The 18,192-nt window shown below is 41.5% G+C and overlaps 1 pseudogene; it reads left to right on the top strand.

Annotated features, from left to right (window-relative positions):
• The first annotated feature begins 13,998 nt into the window (after window positions 1–13,998).
• LOC147444762 (uncharacterized) lies at window positions 13,999–15,351 on the top strand (annotated as a pseudogene).
• Window positions 15,352–18,192: the final 2,841 nt, after the last annotated feature.

The raw sequence follows: 18,192 nt of genomic DNA, 5'->3' as shown, positions 1-18,192 counted from the left end.
CTGGGATCAGGAAGAATATTTTGTATGTATCTGCACTTGCTAGACTTGGTCTTGTAGTCAAATTTGTGGATGACAAATTTACAGTACATGATCTCAGTTTCGGTGTTGAAACTGTTGCATCATGCATTTTATGTCGTGGGCTGTATAAGCTCACATTGTATGACAAGTGTGGGCAGAATTTTGCAAATGTAGTTTTGGATTCAAAGGCTATTTCAGATGTAAAACTTTGGCATGCATGTTTTGGTCATCCGAATTTTGCTAGTTTACTGCGTTTACAGAAATCAGATATGGTTGCTTCTTTATTGCCTCTTGAAGCACCTGTCAAACATGTTTGTGAAGGCTGTATTTTGGGTAAGATGCAGCGTTCTAAGTTTCCAAAGGATGGTTCAGTTAGGGCCACATGCAGGTTGCAGCTTGTGCATATTGATGTTTGTGGGCCCATACAAACTCCGTCCTTGTGGAAATTACCTTTACTTCATGACTTTCATTGATGATTACTCCAAGCATGCATGGGTATTTCCACTTAAAGCGAAGTCTGAATTGTTTATGTGCTTCAAACAATTTCTGGCTATGGCTGAAAATGTCTCGAAATGTACTATGGGCACCCTCCATTCCGATCGAGGGGGAGAGTATATGTCTCATGAATTTACTGCATTTTTTGCTAGATGTGGGATAAAACACCAATGTACAGTGCCTTATACGCCTTAGAAAAATGGTGTTGCTGAGAGGAAAAACAGGTCACTTACAGAAATGGCATGATGTATGGTCAAGAGTCAAGCTTTGCTGCATTCGTTTTGGCTTGAGGCCATCATGTGTGCCACTCATGTACTAAAAAGGTGTTCTACAAAATTTTTACAACCTATTACTCCTTATGAAGCATGGCATGATAGAAAGCCTTTTATTGAGCACATGCATGTTTTTGGTTGTTTGGCATATGCTTTGGTGCCACAAACACAACGCAAAAAATTGGATGATAAGGCTGTCAAATGTATTTTTGTTGGTTATAGTGCTAAAAGCAAAGGTTACAGGTTGTATCATCCACAAACAAAGCGTATTATGGTTTCATGGGATGTTGTGTTTGTGGAAGATTCTGTTCAACCCTTGCTGTCATGTACTAGAGACAATAATGTAAGCTCGCAGGACATTTATGACACTTTGTTGCCTCTTTTCAGTGGTGGAAGTTCAAATGTAAATTCCAATGAGGCAAATGTACAGCCTATGGGGGTTTCTAAAAATGTTACAGATCAGCCTAAAACTGATGCAGATGTACATTAGGTACTTGATGAGGAAAGGGCTAAAAATGAGCAGGCTAGAGGTATGCCAAAATGGTTGGTGCATACATTGCATGACAGTAAATTGGATGCACATTTGTCTAGTCGTACTCATTCAGGCTCTAGCCGTGCATCTTATGCATTAGCTTGTTATGCTTTGGCTATGTCTAGCCTACATGCTGTTGAGGAACCTCTGTCTTTTGATGAAGCACAAAATTCAAAAAATTGGATGGTTGCAATACAATCAGAATATGATGCACTTATAGAAAATGACACGTGGACTTTATGTGATTTGCCTCCTGGTAAAAAGGCCATTGGTACAAAGTGGGTTTACAAGTTGAAACGCAAGTCGGATGGTGAGATTGATCGCTATAAGGCTCGACTTGCTGCAAAGGTTATGCACAACAAAAAGGCATAGATTATGAAGATACTTTTGCTCCCACTTGCCGTATGACTACTGTGCGTTTTCTATGTGCATTGGCAGCTCATTTTGGTTGGGATGTACATCAATCAGACATTGTTAGTGCTTTCTTGAATGGTGACATATTTGAGGAAGTTTATGTAACGTAGCCTTGCGATTTTATCAAGAAAGGACAAGAGGGTAAGGTGTGCAAATGTAACAAAGCTTTGTATGGGTTGAAGCAATCTCCTCGTGCTTGGTATGAGAAGGCTGACACTCATTTGGTCAAACAAGGCTTTCGTAACAATCCAACAGAAAGCACGTTGTATGTCAAGCGTGAGGGCGATGTACTTCTCATTGTGTAGATGATTTGCTGATCATTGAACCAAATGAGAGACATGTTTCTGAATTTAAGGCTGATTTGAATGCTACTTTCAAGATGAAAGATTTGGGCTATTGCACCATTACTTGGGTATACAATTTAAGTAGTGTGATGGTGGTATTGCCTTGTGTTAGAAAAGTTACATAGAGACATTGCTATGTAAGTTTGTACTTGAGGATTGCAAACCTATTGCCACTCCCATGGAAACAGGTTTGAAATTGAGTCTTCATGATGTTGGTGATCCTGCAGATGTCACTCTTTACCAAACTTATGTTGGATGCCTCATTTATGTATGCAACATGAGGTCGGATATTCAATTTGCAGTCTCACAGGTCAGTAGATTTATGCATATCCCAGGGTCTAAGCATTGGCAAGTTGTCAAGATAATTTTTCGCTACTTGAGTGACACTTTACATCTTGGCTTGTTTTATCCCAAGGGGGGATCATTGCCGCCAGACTTACATGCTTTTTTGGACTCAGATTGGGCTGGTTGTTTTGACATGCAAGTGTCCACAAGTGGTTTTTGTTTCATGCTTGGTAGTTCATGTTATCATGGTTGAGCAAGAAGAAATCTATTGTGGCCACTTGTAGTTGTGAGGCTGAGTACACGATAGCCTTCACAACTACGGTTGAGTGTGTATGGATCAGACGTCTTATGGCTGATTTGGGTGTTGGATACGACACTGCCAACACTATCTACACTAACAGTCAGAGGGCATTGGCAGTTGCAAGGAACCCAATTTTTCATGCTCTCACAAAGCACATTGAGGTGCATTACCACTATGTCAGGGAGAAGCTCTCAGCAGGAGAGATTAGCTTGGCTTATGTGCCAACACAGGACAACCTTGTAGATATTTTCACAAAGGCATTGTCTCATGATAAGTTCGAAGCTTTCCACATAGCTTTGGGCTTACTCCCCTTTGTGGATTGATCATGTCCTTAGGGCATGGCACTTCCCTTTACTCATGTGCCAGCTCTCATTTACCGCATCACTCCGGGGAGGATTTGTTACCATATACATGTGGTAGTGATGTGTGTGAACACACTTAGGCCTCTTTAGGAGGTTTTTTCCCCCATGCATTGTATATACGCCCATTTATTCTAGGGCTATCTATCTTTCCATTGCACACTAAGTAATACACTCTCTGTTGTTTGCCTTGAGCTTCCTTCGTCTTCTCCAAGTTGTGTGTGTTTTCCTGCAACCTTGATGTGTGCGAACACACTTAGGACCGTTGGGGCATTTTTCCCCTCTTTAGGAGGTTTTTTCCCCGTGCATTGTATATACGCCCATTTATTCTAGGGCTATCTATCTTTCCATTGCACACTAAGTAATACACTCTCTGTTGTGTGTCTTGAGCTTCCTTCGTCTTCTCTAAGCTGTGCGTATTTTCTTGCAACCCTAATTCCAACAATTTATTCTTTCAAAAAATCACACTTGATTTCCTTAGTATATAATTTTTGTTGCCATATGAGATTAAAAATGTGCCTCAAATGTGTAATTGCTCTACTTCGTATGCATTGTACACTAAAATGTCATCAAGAAAAATTATCATAAAATCTAATATCTAACTAACCCAAATGATTTTCTAATATTAAACTGATCATTTAATGTGGGAGAATAAACGAGAACAAGAGTTAGAATATAAACATGTGCTTATGGATCTATCTCGTCACATGGGACCAAAGGCAATGGGTCCAAATGTGAGATGATCTATCAAAGAGCAATGCTAGCTTATGGAGCTTGAACGACCTTAGGGTTAGCTTCATTAAAGGCCTCCAAAGGTTAGTGTTAAAAGTCCTTAGACCTAGGACCTTAGGCAAGCTAGGGCTATGCTTGAGGTGGGAACCCGGCCCAAGCTTGAGGTGCTTTGTCGTTCTTGCTAGCTAAGGTGCTTGAGATGCTTGTCATGCTTGCTGACTAAGGTGCTTGAGGTGCTTCATGACTAAGGTACTTGAGGGGCTTAAGGTGATCCAAAAGTCAACAAGGACCCCTACACATGGGGGGGGCGAGCCCTACTTGTAGGAGCATGAGAGAGAACACACACACCCTCACTCAAGGCAAGCCTAGTCTAAAGAGGCAACAAGGACACATGCCAAGCTCCTCTCCATGTTTCCCTCATAAGGTGCCTAAAACCTATTGGTTGGCCTCTAAAGGGGTCCAATAAGATTTTAGCTGATTATATTAATTGTTTAATCATTTATCAAGTCCTCTCTCTCAAAGGGAAAAAGAGGACACTTGTCTAAAGGCTACCTCTACTGCTAGTTGTGACCAAGGCTTGTAATTGGCTAGGCTTGAGAGAGCCAATGAGACACAAGCATGAGCTAGAAGAGGAGGTCAACCATGCAAGTAGAGGGCTTGCTTGAGGGGTATACTCTCTCTCTCTTACACACACACACACTCATTCTATGAAGTGACAAGTGCAAGAGCTTCATCTCCTTCTCCAAGCTTGTTGAGAAGTTGAGAGCCTACACCAACACTCTTGGCTATGGAATGCAAATCCAACCAAGAGCCATGCTTCAATGCTTAAGCTTTCCATCTTCTCTATCTTCATTACTATGCTATTATGCTATGCTAAGCAAGAAGAGTGATGATAAGTGAGGAACTATTTCTTTCTCAATGAATGTTTCTTCTTCCTCTTCCCTAGCCTCATTCCCTGCTAGCTCTCTCCACCTTCGAAGGTATTTGAGGTTTTGGGACTAAGGCCGGGGATAAGTTAATGCTTCATTTAGCTAAGCTACGAGCATAATTGTGGTGCATGAAGTTCTCTATCTTTATTGCACCATCAAGGTCTCAAGGAACACTTGTAACGTATCAAGTCTCTCTTTATGGGATAAATTATAATACAAAAGCCTTTTGGAGGGGGTACCAGCTCCACATAAATCCTGTTCTTAACTGTTGTCAAGTTCTCTAATTCTCTCTCTTGCAAAAGTATTGTTCATGCTAAGTTAATTAAGTATAATGGTTATGTTGCTACTGCTAATTAAGTTCACCCTCTATGTTCTCAAAGTAGTCTCTTAAAAATGCTCACTATAGTTCTCTTAATTCCACTATTCTCAATGCTCATAGACCATTTCCATTACAAAACAATGATAAACTTGCCCAAATGTGGTTTCAAGACACTCTCCTTGAGTGTGACGTGTGCATGGCGTGTGGACACCAACATGGCTGCCTTATTATTGCCACCAAAGGTGCCCCATCATACCTGATGCAAGCCTCACCAAACGTAACCCTTTGCATTTTTGTGGAGGTGATAAAAGCGCCACCAGCGAGTGCAGCAAGGAGCAGCTTGCAACCCACAGAGGAGCAACTCCCAACCATGTCTAGACAACATCGCCACGCTCATCCCTCTCACACCTACGCTCCTCTGCCTACGCTCCGTCTCTAAGTTATCACACTATTAATGTAATGCTCTTTGAGGTATTTCACACAAGAGAGTTATTGGTGGAGATGACGGGCTACAGATCGTTCCCTAGTGGATCCAAGGTGGAATATACACAGCAAGACAAGTCCAGAACAAGCCAGATTGGTAAATATAAGTTCATGATTGCATATTTGTCTTTAGATTATTAAAGTGACTAACGAGTTCCTTATGGAGTTCATGGATGCCGCACCTTCAACTTCAAATTTAACAAGCGATAATCTAGTGCAGAATCTAGTTCAACAACTTTAACAAAGTAATCAAATTTTGATGACATTAATGGTGAATCAACAAATGCAAACTCAACAAATTCTTGTCAACAAACAATACAATAATGATAATCGAGTGCGACCAAAGTCTTCTTTGGGTTGAAGAGAGAAGATGTGTTATCATGGTTAGATCACTTTGAGAAAAAAGCTACCTACCATAAATGGGATATTTCACAAAAAATCATCGAGGTATGTATAGTACTAGAGAGATTGGTAGCTACATGGTATGTTCAACAAGAAGATTATGTTAAACCAAAATTGGGAAACATTCAAAAAATATTCAATTAAAGATTTTGCACAAGAAGATGTAGAAAAAAGTGCCTTATCTTAGTTACAAAGCTGCAAACAATCGCAACATGGACCAGTGTCACAATTTGTTGTTCGTCTTAAACAAATTCTGTTATGAATTGATCCACAAATTTCTGAAGATATGAAGTTACATTTCTTATGGCAACGGTCCGACATGACATATGTATGATGGTAAAACACCAAGGACCATCAACATTTGTAGACGCAATCAAAATTGCTCAAAGAATCGAGGTGAGTAATTATGATTTGAATACCAGACCGGATCATAATCGGATTGTGGAAATAAATGAAGTTGTTCCCATGGATATTGACGTACAAAACGCTCAACAAAGACTTCCAGCTTGAGACACACAAGGGAGACCAAGGTGCTTCAATTGCAATATGCTTGGACATATACCACGACATTGTAGGTGCCCTCAAAGGTATGTTAGAAGATAAATACAAAATGCACAAATTGTAGATGAAGCAGCTAATTTGGCATTAGTCCTGGAAAATGTTTGAGCAGGTGGATTTTGGAGGCCACACACTCCCATTCGCAGGCCTCTACAGTGTACCAGAAAACAAGACAATTATGTTTAGATAGCGCACAATTGTGTGGGGAAGAAGTTCAAGTTTTTTTGGACTCTGGTAGTTCAATATCATCTATCAGTGAAGAATTGGTACAAAGACTACAACTTTGCAAATGTCAGGCACCATTAGTCTCAGTTTGTTTGGTGACCACCAAAAAATCTATAAAACAGACGACGTGATAGAGCATAAGTTACAGATCAGATGCGACGAGTATTGTCATTCATATTATGTATTTCCTAAATAGTTGTTTCCAATAACTTTAGGATGTGACTGGTTCACTAAATTTAAAGCCATTCTAGATTTTTTCAAGTTTGTGTTTGAAATTACCAAGAAGAAAATATGTTCCTTTTGAAGAAATTTGAAAAAACACAGTAGCTACAATGTATGCAAGTGTTGAACCAGACATATGATAGTCGAGAACAAGAGTTGATGAGTATATTGATGAAATACCCACACTTAATTCCAAAAGACGGACAATTTTCAGGCACAAGTGCTCCAGTCCAACATGAAATATGAATAGGTAATGTCAGACCTATCAAAATGGGACAATGTCGAAGATCCCCAAGACATCCAAATTTTGAGAAACCATTTTTATTGAGAGCATATGCATCTAATACTGGATTGGGAGCAGTTTTGACGCAAAAAGATGCACAAGTATTGTGGCAGCCGATTGCTTTTATCAACCAAAGTTTGACAAAGTGTGTTGAAAAGAATTATTCAACAACAAAAAAAGAACTACTTTCAGTGGTATGGTCTATTTTGCTACAAACAGGGAGTTACTTCATCTTTGAATCCCAATAAATATACAAATGGAAATTGTGAATAATTTTCTTTTGCACCCTTTATATGGACATCTAGGCTTCCACAGGTGCCTCAGGTGCCTATCAATGTTGCGACAAGGTTTTTATTGGCAAAAAATGAGATCAACGGTACATGAAGTTCTCACATCATGTGAACTATGTGCAGCAATGAAAGAACCCACTCGAAAACCACAAGGGCTTCTTGAGCCTATCGAGGTAGGAAATCCATTTGAAATGGTCTCATGGGACATTGTCGGCGGACCTTTTCCAACTTCAGCGGGGGGTAACAAGTATATTATAGTAGCCACTGAATATATTACAAAGTGGTGTGAAGCATGAGCTTTACTCGAGGCTTCAACATGGGGTAACAAATATATTATAGTAGCCACTAAATATCTCACAAAGTGATGTGAACCACGAGCTTTACGTGAGGCTTCAACAGGTGCATTCACAAAAAATTTATTAGGGGAAATCATAGCACGGAATGGATGGCCGACAAAACTATTATCAGATCAGGGAACACATTTCAAATTTGAAGTACTCAAAGTGGTCTCAAAATGCTTAGGTATTGAGTACAAGTTTGCATCACCATATCATCCTCAAACTAATGGCCTTTGTGAGTGATTAAATAAGACCATGAAGGCATTTGTAGACCCTCTTTGTAGCAATTGGGATGAAATGCTACTTTATATACTACATGCCTATAGATGCACCGTACAAAGTTCTACAAAAATTAGCCCTTTTTGTGCACTTTATGGGTGTGATCCGATATATTCACCACAATTACCATTCTTACATATTGAAAAAAATATCATGATGCTAACCATTGGTATGCTCACTTACAAGCTAAGCAACCATTGTTTTGTGACAAGCAATTTGGAATAATATTGCAAAAGCTCAAGAACTCTACAACCATTGTTATGATGAAAGGAAAATTTATGCACAGTACACAGAAGGACAAAAAGTATACGTTTACTTTCTGCGATGAAGGGAGAGCAATTTCGAAACGCTCATTCATAAATGGATGGGACCTTATACAATCCAAGAAAAGGTCAGAAGAAACACGTATAATGTGATACGAGGTATGAATCAATGTCAAACGATTGCGCATGTTTCTCACTTACGAACAGTTGAAGAACAATCAGGGGAGAACTCAAGATTATGAGTGCGGGAAGAAGTTCTATAATTATAAAACATTTAATACTCATGGGACATTCATAGGAGGTCAATAGTTAATAAAGAAACAAGGAAGCTATATTACGATGCATCGTCCCCATGTTCTCCAAAGATGGCAATGCGTAGAACCGATGACATGGTCTCATACCGCTCAGGCATGCAACTTGGCAATGATTACACTCTGTTGTCACCTTGGGCTTGGGAAGCATATCAGAGCACAAAGGAGATATGGCACCACTTTGAGAACCAGGCATTACAGAAGAAGGCTCGCTACCAAGAGATGGCGGCCAAGCTGTGTAAAAAACATCCTACACCACATTTTCAAAATTGCAATCATCCTCCCTTGGAGCCCGTTGTAGGGGGAGGTGACATGTGCATGACGTCTGGACACCAACAGGGTTGTCTCATCAGTGCCACCAAAGGTGCCCTATCATATCTGCTACAAGCTTCATCGAACGTAACCCTTCGCATCTCTGCGGAGGTGATAAAAGAGTCACCAGTGAGTACAGCAGGGAGCAACCTGTAACCACAGAGGAGAAACTTCCACACCATGGCCAAACGGCATCGCCACGCTCATCCCTCACACCTACGCTCCTCTACCTACGCTCATCACTTTAATCTTCTATCTAATCTTGTAATCGACCTTCTGGTCAATATAATAAAGAAGGATCACACCTCCTGCCAAGCTCTCTCGCTCTGTCTATGTGTTATCACACTAGTAATGTAATGCTCTTTGAGGTATTTCACAAGTGTCGTGAAAGTAGTTGGCGCATTGTTTAAGTTAAAAGGCATAACCAAAAACTCATAATGTCCAAGCCTTGTTCAAAAAGCAGTTTTAGGTGTATCAACAAGCCGAATTTACACTTGATGATACCCTTATTTTGATAAAAATATAGGGTGAGCTTGTTTAACAACTCATCCACCCATGGTAATGGATACTTATTCTTAATGGTAACCTGATGGTAACCGTATTAAACCACAATAACGGATGCACATGTGCATAATACCGTCATTTTTCTTCACCAGTTAAATGGGAGATGCCAAGGTGAAGCACTAGGTTGAGTAAACCCTCTATTGAGGTAGTCAGAAAGCTGATGTTCCACCTCAATAGCCTCTAAAAAACCTATACATTTAACATTACAATAATAAGAATGCATTGAATCCCATTAAGTGGATATGTGTGAGATGATTGCTATTGCTATAAACTTTTGGAAATTAAGAAGATGATTAGTCAAGCTACTACTTTACTGAGTCCTATTAGCAATTTCTATGGGAAAAGTGTGCCTCAAGTTAACCTTGAGTTGGCTATACGTTAAAAGATGAAACAGAGAAAGCGCTTAAATATGATAAAAATGTATATGAAACAAAACATTTACAATTATGATGTAATAAAGAGAGTACTCATGCATCCAATGGAGAAGAAAAATTCTAAAGTAGTGATGCTTTGTATTGTAAATTTATCAAGTGGAATTGAAAAATCTTGGCTATTGTTTCATTGGGCTTGAATTTTTAAGGTCCAAATTTGCGCATTTCAGTTCTATTAAACTCATTTTGTAGGGTGGTTCACTAAAGGGCTTACTACTTGCAACCACATCTACAACGTGCTATGTAGAACGTGTCGGTGGTAACCTAAGACGTAAATCTTTGGGAAATATATCTTTGTATTCTGTTAAAAGTTCCTTTTATTAACCAAGAACCTTTACTTATTGTGATAATGGAGAAATAGGAAGAGAAGGAAGAGACGAAGAAGCATGCAGCATTGAGGAATCATCTGCCATAATTGAAGTATTACCAACATTTGATAAAAGATGACACAAAGAGCAACACAAAAAAAAGTTCTTCTATTTCATCATCAGGAGAGCTTCATAAGCTCAGTTGTATAAATAAGTGGTGAGGAATGCACATCCTTTTCTCCCAATAACAACACATGCACACCATTAGATTAAAATGTTACACTTTTATGGTCATAGCTACGACGTAATGATGATCTTAACTCATGCAACCACTTTTGAGTTCACACCACATCTTCTTTATTCATATTCATGTCATGAAAATCCAAGGCTATCTAATACCCGTAAATTTCAAGTGGTATCCCCTTTACTTATGTATCCCACACTTCAGCATCATAGCCATTTATCATCGCTATCTTGTAGCAGTGGGAACCATGGGTATGTGGTAGATTGAGATGTTTCGATGTGTTTGTGGCACCAAAGCATAATCGAAACAACCAAAAACACGCATGTGATCAATAGATGGCTTTTTATCATGCCATGCTGCATAAGGAGTCATAGATTGCAAAGCTTTGGTAGGACACTTGTTAAGTACATAAGTAGCACACATGATAGCCTCAAGCCAAAACGAATGTGGTAAAGGTCGACTCTTGAACATACATCGTGCTTGACTCCTGTTAAGTACATAAGTAGCACACATGATAGCCTCAAGCAAAAATGAATGTGGAAAAGCTTGACTCTTGACCATACATCGTGCCATCTTTGTAAGCGACCTATTTTTTCTTTCAGTAACACCATTTTGCTAAGGTGCATACGGCATTGTACATTGGTGTTTTATTCCATGATTAGCCAAAAATGCTATAATCTCATGAGATATATACTGCCCCCCTTGATCTGAACGGAGGGTGCCCATAGTACATTTAGAGACAATTTTAGCCATAGCCAGAAATTGCTCGAAGCACATGAACAATTCGGATTTAGCTTTAAGTGGATACACCCATGCATGCCTAGAGTAATCATCAATTAAATTCATGAAGTATAGGTAATTGCCTAAGGAGGAGTTTGCACAGGCCTGCAAACATCACTATGCACCAGCTGTTGTAACGTGCATGTAGCCCTTAATGAACCATCCTTTACAAATTTTGAACACTGCATCTTACCCAAAATACAACCTTCACAAACATGCTTCGAAGGTGCTTTAAGAGGCGGCAAAGAAGCAACCATATCAGATTTCTGCAAACGTAACAAATTGGAAAAATTTAGATGCCCAAAATGTGCATGCCAAAGTTTTGCATCTGAAAGAGCCTTTGAATCCACAACTACATTTGCAAAATTCTATCTACACTTGTCATACAAAGCGAGCTTATATAGCCCACGACACAAAATGCCAGATGCAGCTATTTCATCACCAAAACTTATGAACTGTACATCTGTCATCCACAAAGTCGACAACAAGACCAAGTCTTGCAAGTACATATACATAAAAAATATTATTTTTGATCCATGGTACATAAAGTGTGCGAAATAATTACCATTTACATCAATTAGCACAATCTTTCCAACTCCCTTGATCGGATAAGAGACATTGTTGGCACAAGTGACAATATTTCCATGAGGGACAGACTCAAGAGAGGTAAACAAGTCATGATGTGAAGTTATGTGCTTTGTAGCACCACTATCAAAGTACCACACATGTAAATATGTAGCAACTGGCATGCATGCGTCATGGACAGAAGGATCATAAGTACACTGCACTAAATGCCCACTCTGCATCACATCAACATCACGATCTTCTTTCCCCCAAGATTCTACAATAGCTGCACTTGTAGTGGATGTGGAAACGGAGACTGAAATGAGCCCGAATCAAAATTATGAGCAAACCATTTCCATGGTTTTCAGCTTTGCTTCACAAGAATAGAGGTTGTGAGGGCCCGACATGAGTGCGCTAAGGGAGACCATCTACCCCCTTGTGCACACATGCGCCACCAAGAAAGACCTTCGTTCTGGCCGACAGCTTCTCGCCCAGATGCTCTACAATGGCCTCAACATGGTGTCGGTATTAGCTGATCAGCTCATCCATCGTTTCTCTACATGTGGTACCTTGTGGAGAAGATCGAATTGCTCCTGGGAGCAACGAGAGGTTGATCGGAGGCTGCACGAGGGCCGAGTTATACCGGGAGAGCTTTCTTTTGCCTGCGTTAAAAAAAGCTTGAGAATCAGCTCGTCCATCTTTTGTCTGCATTAAAAAAAGCTTGAGAATCAGCCATGTGGACGAACATGCTTCCAGATTTGCAATTTTGTCCACTACGCTAACGAAGTAATCACAATTTGTCCCAAACAGTGGTTTTCTTATACTCTTCATACTAGTAGCTTCGATGTTTAATTGCCCAGAATCATCGTAGGTTCCACTGAGGCGACGGCTTCCTTGCAATTCAGGCCTCAAAATTGAAGGACAGGATGGGGTTTCAAACTATGACAGCAGCGAGATTTACCCTGTCAATCGCTGCGCTAGACCACTCAGGCAACGGCACGTTCTGTGCCAGTGCCTTCAATCATTTTGGACTTAAACAAAATGTGTACGACCACAGGCTGCTCCTGCCCCGTCGACCTGCGTCGCTCTTGTCGTCGAGCTCTATGCGAGACCCGGCAAGCCCTGTGCGAGACCCGTCCTCCTGCGGTGCTACCTGGCCTCGGCTGCCTGCACCTTTCTTTTTCGCCTCAATAGTCGGCACCTTCCCTTTTTCCTTGCATGCCAAATGGCATCTCCTGAAGATTCTAACCAAAGAGGATTTTTGAAATGGGTCCGACATACTGGCTCGCACTAACGTTTCCCAAGTATAGCAGACAAGTAATCTAGAGAGACATGGGTAGATAGTGCAAGCTCGCCATGCGATCTGCGATGAGTGCGATGACCTCCTGTCTTTCCCATGCCTCCATGGTTTCCTTTTGCTCCCGTGCCCATCGTCACCCCCCTTTGTAGAGCTGACTGTCCTCGTCGCGCGCTCTGCCATCTCCAAGCAAACCTGCCTTGCGCTCGAGCTAGCCTCAGGCTTACGCTGCTCTGCAACTAATCTTTTGCACACCGCAGGCCGTAGCCTTGTCTTCCACCATGGCTCCGTCACCTGATGCACTCCATTGCTCGTTTGGCCGCCCGTCCTGTCATATTTTAAGAATATGACAGGACGAGACTAGACCTGCGCTCTCCCAGGATGCAGCCATCCCCCTTTCTCCTCATGCCAAATCTCACTTGACCTGCGACAATCTGAAAATAAAGCTGAAATCGCAATGCTGGCTGGAGGTTCGTCCACGTGGCGACACACTTTGTAGATTTTTTTTCATCAGATCGCGCCGGACCTTCTGCGATCTTCATCTTCTCCATCACTATTTTAAGAATATGACAGGACGAGACTAGACCTGCGCTCTCCCAAGATGCAGCCATCCCCCTTTCTCCTCTCCTGGATATGCCAAATCTCACTTGACCTGCGACAATCTGAAAAAACTCAGAAAGTACTCGATCGCAACGCAGCTGGGCTTTGCACCCTACCTTCTTGCTGCAATCCCCCCACCCTAGCCATTCATGGTGCTCCCGGTCTCACTACCTTGTGTGGCTCTCCGACGCCATCCAGATCAAATCGGCAAGCTGCCTGGTTGCACCCACCAGGAAGCAGCAGAATGCCGGACCTTTTGCGATCTTCATCTTCTCCATCACTATTTTAAGAATATGATAGGACGAGAGACCTGCGCTCTCCCAGGATGCAGCCATCCCCCTTTCTCCTCTCCCTGATGTGCCAAATCTCAATTGACCTGCGGCAATCTGCATCATCAGCTTCTTATGGTCGGACGCTTCCGTCCGTCTCTGCCTCACCCTCATCAGAAAATACTCGATCGCAACGCAGCTGGGCTTTGCGCCCTACCTTCTTTCTGCAATCCCCCCACCCTGGCCATTCATGGTGCTCCTAGTCTCACTACCTTGTGTGGCTCTCCCACTTTACCTCGCACCTCCATCCAGATCAAATCTACAAGCTGCCTGGTTGCACCCACCATGTCTTTGTTGATGATAACTCCAGGCCTTCGCAATACTGTGGATGGCGCCACTGCTAGGAGCATGTCATGCTTATTGCTCTAGAACGCCAACGCCAGCAACCACCTTAGCAGGACAGTCCGCCATCCTCGCCGTCTTCTGCTGAGGTATATTCTAGTGAAGCATTGCAATCTGGATGTATATGTCATCACCAAGTACGAATCATATGGATGCGAGGTCCAAAACCGTAGTCCGTCGACACATGAAGATCACTCTAGTATTATCATGTAGTTCTCTAATGTTTCAAGGTACGACAATGCAGAGAAAATGTGGTCATGTGCCCTCCTTGGAATCACTTGTGCCTACTCTACGGGATTATGCATTCAAAACAATGTCACTAAGAAACATTTAAGTGGATGAGGACTTCTTTCTCAAGCATCCATGGGATGTATGTACAGGTAGAGAAAAGCACATTTTCTTATTTTTTAAGTGGACTTGGAAGTTTTCTAGCTTCAGTAAATGTGGGTTTGTCTTTCTCTCATCATATGATGTAGCAAATGATCACACATACTTGTTGGTAGTATGTTGCAAGTACACGAGTAAAGGGAAAAGAGTGATGCTTACCAAGGATGACTATCATTGGAAGCAACAAGGGTCACCGGTGGTGAAAAAGAACAGTGACTATACCTTAAAGTATTTCACGTACAAAGCTAAGCATCATGATGGGTGCACATATTTTATGGAAGAATGTACCGTAGACAGTGTCAAAGGTTACGCGCTCGTAAAACTTCACAAGAGAACCATCACCCATTATAAACAATTCAAAGGAAAACCTGCCCACTGATGGCGAACAATCTGTTGCTCAGGTCACCGATGCGTGTTCGCAAAATACTATGTTATTAAACGGCGACGAGGTGGCTATGGACAGTCTCATGTGGAATCTTTCGGCTCTTGAGGAGCTTCGTGTCCTGAGTGTGGACTCTTGGAATGTGTTGATTGCATGATTTGCTCCACAAGGGCAGGGCCAACAAGCTCAATTTTGTTTTCAGCAGATGCGAAGCGAGGGCCTCTCTCCGGATGCAATCACGTATGCATGCATGAAGGCATGTAGCTCTACGCAAGAAGCTGATATGGCGATAGACATTCAATCGCGTGGTGTGTAAACATTATCATTTTCTGATTTTTGACACTGAGAATGCAGTTAATCAACACACTGAAAATTGCACGCTGCCGTGGGAATGGCATGTTCCGTTGTATTATAAAAATTGGGGAGGGTTGTGCAAACTCCCCCATGCAAGGAGACTTGCATGTTTTCTTTTTTTTAAAACATAAAAATGAAACAACATAGAATTCATAACATTGACATCTTGTATGATCATGAACATTGAGCTTGACAAAACTCTTAACACTCCTTGTGGTTTTTGGCAATGTATCCCTCTGAAGCACTACGATCGATAACCAATTTATGTGGAGGTACACCACTAAACCACGACGAACGGTATCCCAAACACTCTCAGGTAAAAAAAAATCTAACACTCTTTCATGAAATGTCTCTCTCTTCTCTCTCTCTCTCTCTCTCTCTCTCTCTCTCTCTCTCTCTCTCTCTCAGTTTCCAATATTTTTAGCTATAGTGGGCATTTCGCAATCCTTGGCCTGTCATTTCGTTAGCGTAGTGGGCATGTCATTAGCCCACGTGGCTCTAGCGCTAGCGCTTAAAGCTCTAAAAAAAACTACGTCGTCAAAAGCCCAACGCTGAAACGCTCTAAAAAAAACTACGTCGTCAAAAGCTACCAAGTGAATAAAATAAAAAAAACATTTTGCGTTGCTCAAGCAATTCGCAAGTTCCAAAATTGCAGAAGCAATTCGATCTTCTCCACCAGTAGTTCGCAGGTTCAAGAAGTAAGCAGCTTCGAGCTTTATCTACAGGTTTTTCTCTGGCCACTGTGTGTGTGTGTGTGTGTGTGTGTGTGTGTGTGTGTGTGTGTGTGTGAGAGAGAGAGAGAGAGAGAGAGAGAGAGAGAGAGAGAGAGAGAAGGCTATGAAGCTAGTAGCATCGAAGCACGTTAAAATTTCTGCACACACATGCTCACAAGAGTAATTGCTACACGAGATAGCGACTTCTTTCTAGCTAGTACTGAAAAAAGAAAACAAACATTGTTGCATGTGCGACTACAGATTACCCTTCTTTTTCCATGCTTTTCTTATATGCTCCAAAATAGCTCGCATTTACCCTAAGCTTAAGCAACTTATTAGGAGGTTAATTACCTGCTTCTACTCACATATGAATTCATATAAGAGAAAGCAATGGAGACAAAGGTTAGAAGTACTTGTTCACGCAGAGCTGTATCACTCTGTCTTTTCCGCACACACATACTCACATGAGTAATTGCTACACGAGACTGCGACTTCTTTCTAGCTAGTACTGCAGGAAGCAAACAAGCATTGCCTGTCATTTCATTAGCGTAGTGGGCATGTCATTAGCCCACGTGGCTCCAGCGCCAGCGCTTAAAAGCTCTAAAAAAAACTACGCCGTCAAAAGCCCAGCGTTGAAACGCATTAAAAAAAACTACGTTGTCAAAAGCTACCAAGTGAATAAAATTAAAAAAACATTTTGCGTTGCTCTCAAAAGCAATTTGATCTTCTCCACAAGCAATTCGCAGGTTCAAGAATTGCAGAAGCAATTCGATCTTCTCCACAAGCAGTTCGCAGGTTCCAGAAGTAAGCAGCTTCGAGCTTTATCTACAGGTTTGTCTCTGGCCACTGTTTGAGAGAGAGAGAGAGAGAGAGAGAGAGAGAGAGAGAGAGAGAGAGAGAGAGAGAGAGAGAGAGAGAGAGAGAGAGAGAGAGAAGGCTATGAAGCTAGTAGCACCGCAGCATGTTAAAATTTCCACACGCACATGCTCATAGGAGTAATTGCTACACGAGACTGCGACTTCTCTCTAGCTAGTACTGCAAAAAGCAAACAAACATTGCTGCATGTGCAACTACAGATTACCCTTCTCTTTCCATGCTTTTCTTATATGCCCCAAAATAGCTTGCATTTATCCTAAGCTTAAGCAACTTATTAGGAGGTTATTACCTGCTTCTACTCACATATGAAGTCATATAAGAGAAAGCAATGGAGACAAAGGTTAGAAGTACTTGTTCGCGTAGAGTTGTATCACTCTGTCTTTTCCGCACACACATACTCATAGTAGTAATTGCTACACGAGACTGCGACTTCTTTCTAGCTAGTACTGCAGGAAGAAAACAAGCATTGCTGCATGTGCGACTATAGATTACCCTTCTCTTTCCATGCTTTTCTTATGTGCTCCAAAATAGCTCGCATTTATCCTACGCTTAAGCAACTTATTAGGAGGTTAATTACCAGCTTCTACTCACATACGAAGTCATATAAGAGAAAGCAATGGAGACAAAATTTAGAAGTACTTGTTCGCGCAGAGCTTTAATGGAACCATAGGACCCTCTTATTCTCTGATCTATGGTGCTGGGAGTGGCAACACCCATCTGTGGTGTTGGAAGTGGCAACGCCCACCTAGCTGTTGTACTGACACCTTACACCTGTTCACATGAAAGCAAAGAGCCATGAAGAAAATCCTACCTCGTCGACATGGCGAGAGCATTCTTCAATATCATAGATTCTGTAGTCCAAGCTCATCCCTATTCATTCCAGTAGTAGAAGGTCGACAATGTCACTGTTTGCCTCATCGGCATATTGGAATCGACCTTCTTTTGCAATAAAGCCTCTGCGCCTTCTCCGCCTAGCAATCATAACAACTTTGTGTGTAACAAGACCTAGTGGCTAGTTGAACAGTATGTCCAGCTTCAACTACCTTACTCAGCTC

Source organism: Adiantum capillus-veneris, chromosome 13, assembly GCF_014529385.1.
Source record: "Adiantum capillus-veneris isolate H3 chromosome 13, ASM1452938v2, whole genome shotgun sequence".
NCBI classification, from domain to species: Eukaryota; Viridiplantae; Streptophyta; class Polypodiopsida; order Polypodiales; family Pteridaceae; genus Adiantum; species Adiantum capillus-veneris.
The sequence above is the reverse complement of the archived record's forward strand: the minus strand, read 5'-3'. Positions and strand labels throughout refer to the sequence as shown.